The sequence below is a fragment of the Larus michahellis genome, chromosome 3 (genome assembly GCF_964199755.1).
Source record: "Larus michahellis chromosome 3, bLarMic1.1, whole genome shotgun sequence".
Taxonomy (NCBI): domain Eukaryota; kingdom Metazoa; phylum Chordata; class Aves; order Charadriiformes; family Laridae; genus Larus; species Larus michahellis.
In genome coordinates, this window is record NC_133898.1 from 81,936,142 (window position 1) to 81,942,122 (window position 5,981).

Below are 5,981 nucleotides of genomic sequence, written 5' to 3' on the forward strand. Positions count from 1 at the left end.
GAGTCTGATATGTGGGGTGGGAATCCTCCTGATGGCACTTCTGAGTGATTAGGAGGAATGATATAAGCCGTTTGTGTGACAAGGAAAATGGTTGCTAAGGGAAGCAGCCCTGATAACTGCTCATTTAAGGGGGGCAGGTAAGGAAATGCCACAATAAGGACAGCCTGGAGTGTGGCCAAAATGGAGTAACTGGTGGTATTCAGTAAAAGGCCCTGCCCAGCTTTGAAGGGGAAAAGGTGCAGCTTATTGACCTGAAAGTCAAAGCTGGAAGTACGAGGGTCAGAGCTGCTGACCCAGCCATCTTAGGCAGGTGGATTGGCTGTTACCAGCTCTGAGGACAGTGGGCACCAGCTGAGCATACAGGTCATTGGGTGGGCATGGGCTGAAGTGAGGAGAGACCATGGTGGGGACCATGCAGCCTGCTCTGCAGCGTGTTGTGACAGGTCAGTCTCCAAAATGTGGTGTCTAGACTGCCGCCCTTGCAGATGCTGCATGGATGAAGTAAATGAGCTGAAAGTATCTGATCTGTAGGGCATGAGTGACTTTGCTTATGGGAAAAGAAGGTGTTATAACACAGGCTGTACTCTGCTAGTACGAGAAAGCTGAGGAGGATCCAAGATGTGCCTTGAGATCTGAGAAATCTTGGCAGTGAATGCAGCTGGGCGTCAGCGGCGGCGCCTGCAGAAGCAGGTTGCTTTGGAGCAGCCCTGCAGCTTTGAAACTAATGCCGTGATGACCCCCGCTTGCTGCAGGTTGGCTCAGTGACAGAGCAGCTGTAGAGCGTATGAGCTTGTCTCCTGTCGAAGAACGCTACTCGGGACGTTCAGATGCCCACCAAATGCGCTCCAAGCATCCCATCCATTTGTGTGGTGGGGTGTTTGGTCCAGAGAAGCTGCCGTTGTATGAAGGAAACCCCTCAGGCCGCATGCAGTGTAGATTTGGAGGCCAATATTTGTGTCAGTTCTTTTTGGAGCCAAAGTGCTTGCTAACACGGTCACAGCCAGGGGATATGGTAACAGTGCAGTTGTGAGTTATGGGCAGCCAACAGAGAAAGGGTGAGTGTTGGGTCAGGACCTCTTTTAATAGCTTTAGTTAATAAAAGAAAAATATGAAGCTGTGCTTCTGGTAAGGGTTCAAGGATGGGTTCTCTGAGACCTGAAGTCACTGGTTTTACTTCATAATGAAGACTCAAGGCTCATCTTTAGAGGCACTGACTGACCAGTTAGCCTGCCCCAGACTGTTTGAGAAGGCATTGTCGAGACCTAGAGGTACCTTCAGCAGTAGCTTGGATGTTATCCACCAGTCTGGTTAAGGGAGAAAGTAGTGCATGCCTCAGTACAGAGTAGAACATGCTGAAATAAATAATGCTGTAGTAGGTGCAGATGCCGTTGTGAGCGGATAACACCTTGGATATCGCAGCGCTTCAGTCTGTTTGCCATACTCGGTTTTAAGAAGAATTGGCAAGTGGCAGTGGAAGCAAAGAGCAGGGGTGAAGGGCAGGAGACAGCATTTCTACTGCGTCAGTAGGCAGCACTTGAAAGTGCCGGCTTCTGGCTGACACCAAGTGATCTTGGAAGCGGTCACTGCAAAATAGGTCCCTCTCAGCCTGTCTGCTGTGCTGAGATGGCTCTGGGCACACTCAGAGACTGCTGGTAAGAAAGACTGCATTTACAACCAGCCTGGGATCAGATCAAGGCTGCCACTGAACTTGAGCTTCCTGAAATGAGAGTTGCTCTGAAAAGAGGTACCTTCTCATGGACACACAACCCGACGAGGGAGAGTTTTCTCTGACAAAAAGAAAAATATGGCTGTGCACAGGACTGGGCAATTTCCCAGGCAGTCACAGATGTGCAGAGTTTTGTGGGGCTCTGAATTTACTACGAAAGGCTTATTTGTGGATTTGCCAGTGTTGTAGAGACATGACATAAACTGGTGAGAAAGACACACCAACTGCAGTGCCTTCTGAGACTTAACCCCTTTCAGAATTGCAGTTGCTTGTGTCTTGGCAGATCCAATGTTAAAACCCTTTCGTGTAGGCCCAGATGCTAGTCCCTGTAGACTGGAGGCTGCTCTGAAACAAGAATATGAGGGATTTGTGGAGTTGAAGATTTAATATTTAATTTATAAAGCTGAAGATCTAACATCAGCCATGGTCCAAGTAATCCAGAGACTTTGTAAACAAGAGTTCAGAGAGGCAGTTGCCCTGGAAATGGGACAAGCGATGGGGTTTTGTACTCACACCCATGTCCCAGGATAAGAAAGGTGCTACAGACACCTTGTCCCAGCTGCCTGGTGGAAGTTGGTTGCAAATATTGCCCTGAGACAGATTGCTCAGGAGAGGTACTCCTCTGAGAAGATTGTCTCTCCGCTTCCATAATGTGTTCAGGTGCAAATGTTTCGGTGGGTGCCCTGAACGCTACTAGACACAGGATCAGATATGCCAGAGAATGTAAATACTTCCTAAAGACTGGGCCTTGGATGTGGCAGTCGGGTAACTAAAGAATCTATTGGCAAACGTACTCACCCATGAATACTGCAGAATGGTCATTGCAGCAAAGACATCAAAGAGAAAATGGTGTAAAAGATAGATAGGAAAACTTATTCAGTGGTGGTTCTGGTACAATCCAATGATCTGAAATGCCTCATAGCTCAGTTCTGAGCTACACAAGAGTTTTGAAACTGCCAGATATTTGGAGAATGCAAAAAATCTTAGGCAAACTATTAGAGGATTTGTGGTGAGTAAAGCACTAGAAAAAAGCACAAGAAATTTGGCAACAATTGAGCTCTTTGCAAAAATAAAGCTGTTGGGGTAGACTAGACATACAAGAGTAAGGAAGAAGCTGGTAAAGGATTTATTAGAGAAGGGATATAGAAAGGAAACCCAAGATTTTATTTCGGCCTCCTGAACTCCTCCTACAATTGGGAACATCCCCAGTGAGGGAGAGAGTCTGCCCCATGGTTGTACATGGCACAAATACACAGCACACATTATACTGATGAGGACTGTAGGTCACGCCATCAGCTGGGAGAAATCAGCACAGCTTCATTTACTTTCATGGAACAACACCCGTTCCCCCCAGCTGCAGTTTTGGCTCCTCTATGCTCTTCTGCTCTGCGAAGTGAGCTGGTTTTCCCAGAAACTTGGTTTGCTGGGTGTTACTTTTTGCTGTGGGGGCTGGGAGAAGAGCAAGACGCATCCTCCAAGAGTGGAACTTGGAGATTGCTGGGAAGATAACTGCTTACACAGCCACCCTTTGCCACTTTTCCTGCACCTGAGGTCAACCCAGCACACTCCGTTAGGATGGTTCTCTAATGGTCTGCTGCAGAGAGGGAGCTGCCTTCCTGACTCCTGCCAGCCCTGCTGTGCCTGTAAGACCTTAAACGTAGTTTTGAGGAAGTTTACTTTTACTTTTTCAGGGGGCAGGGAGGGGAGAAAAAAATGCTGAAATGGGTCCTCAAAGGTTAGCTGTGTTTTAATCAACATAAGCCCCAGTCTACTTCCCCAGAACATACAGCCAAGGTACATAGTTATTTTAGAGCGAAAAATGTGTAACCCCACCTGCTGCAGTGGGAATGGATGAGGGCGGAAACTGGGAAGGGGTAGGATAAACTCAGGACATGACCTAGGAGACCGTGAAGGGCAGAGACCAGTTTTCACCCTGCATCCTGTACAGCACCTCACCCAATAAGTCTGATTGCTGAGAGGCTGTGAGGCTTTTCTATGGCATCTGCAACTTAGGAGGAGGTTTCGGTAGGGCTAAAGATATGGAGCTGTGTCCCATGAGCTGGGGGGATGTGGGGCAGGCAGTGACACTCACAGGGGATGCTTGGAGGAAACAGAGGTTGGCAGGTACAGATTGAGGCTTGGTGGGAATTATGAAGGAATTGGGGGTATGTCAGGTTTGCAGCGCTAAGAGACCATGCTGGGGACAGCAGGGGCCCAGCAGGTGTGGAAAGGAGAAATCTCTGCTTGGAAGAAACATCTGTAAGTCAGTGTCTCTCCACTGTGTGTCTGTCCAGCAATACCTTCTGGCACGTCAGAATGAGGGGAGAAGTGCCCCTGGGGTACCTCCTCTTTCCATAGCCCCGCAGGAGTCACCGCCTCAGCTCCTAGTCCTTGCACTGGCAATGCCTGGAGGTCCCAAGTGAGCTGGGATGACCTCTGTGCTTAGCACCCACAAATGCTGCAGGAAGGAGAGGAGAGCACTGCGTGCCTGCAGGAGCTCTCCTGCTCCAGGGAGACCCATCAGAGATACAGGTTGGCAGCAAGATCGTGCCACTTCTTAATCAATGGATCTTGCTCTAATAGCCCGTGGAACCAACGTTACTTCCTACTATGCCATATTGCTTGCAAAATCGCCACATAGCAAATAAACTGAAAATCCAAACTTTGCAGGTCGTGAACTCTAGGCTGACGCAGGCGGTGCCAGCGCATGCCAAAGCTCAGAGCTCAACATCCCTCCCCATGCCAGCAATCACACCCCAGTGCATCTCCCCGCTGAGAGCCCGCACCCCCCCAAGGCAGCTCCGTGCTTCCTCTGCCGGGGCGGTTGTCCAGGGAAGCTGAGGAGGACCCGTTCTTTTAACTCCGGTGGGCTTGGGATCAGGTTTGTATTCCTTTTGAAACCCTTTGCCACATGTGCAAACAAGTTGCACTGGGTGGTGTAATTTGAGAGCGAAATTAAATGAAGAGGTGACACGCCAACGGCGTACACAAAACAAGGGAAGCGTTTCCAAATCACAAGCTGCCGTGGAGCGAGGAGTTTTTACACAATAGCAAAATTAGGGTTTGGATGACTGGTATTCTTCAACAAACTTTTCAGAAATATTTCCTGGAGCAAACCCAAAGAGAGAATCCTCATTTACCCTATTCCTTTCAGAGGTAATTGAATTCACTTGTTTAGGGTTTCTGCCTCCTCCACCTTTCATTCAGCAGCGATGTGAATTCTGCTAATCTCTCTACAAAACAGTCAATCTCCTCTAGTCTCACTAACCATCATTCAGCCACCCAGTAATGAAAAATTGCTTTGATCCTCTCCATTTGCTTCATCTCCAAAAAATATCTCCATTAAAAAAAAAAATTAAAATCTTTAATAAACTTTGACACCAAAAGAAATGTGTATGATTAGTTCAGTGGAATTTTTTTTTTTTCCGCCTCCAGTGGGTTTTTTGAGAAAGCCCGGGAGTTAAGAAGACTGCAAAAGTGGCTGAAAGCTTTGGGAATGGGCATACAATGTTAACATGAGTGTCCAAATGGTTACGCAAGCCGTGGAAAATTACATAGAGGAAAAGAGGGAAAACGCAGGGAGTGGATTAGTAGCACTCTTTCTGGATACCACATTTACAAATAAATCTCAGTTACAGATTTTTCAGACTATAGCCGTCCTGCTGCATGCAGCTACCCAGTGCTGTATTCACACCGTATGAACTTGGATAAGCAGGATGGTGCTTTTGACATCTATTTGGGGAGGAGATCTGAAAATCATCTCCCCAGCGGTTTACATTACTGACCAGTCGTCTATCTACTAGCCAGAACACCCTCCCTATATTTTTTTGGGGCAGTTTACTGCAGACTGTCCACCTTCATTGAGTGTACACTTTTTCACTGGTCCATTTTCAAATATTAATTTTCACAGCAATCGGTAAAAATGCAAATCTGTTCTGAGAAAACACACCCACACTCCTTCTTCTCTGTTCTCCTTGGGAAAAGTTCAGAATTGCGTAAAGTGTAAAAAATACTGTATTTCTCTCTGAGGGAGTATAAAAATGAATCCTTTCTGGTCCTCATTTTCTCCAGTTCTGAGGAAGCCACAAACACAGTCATTTCTTCACTGATAAAATTGGATGCCTTTTCTCATTCCTCTACATCCCTTGGAAGAGAGTACGGCCACCCTGATACAGCACAAATCTCTGCTAATTTCTGTGGTGAATTTACAGGCTAATTTCCTCCTGCCTACTATTCCGAGCCGCCAGATCATGAG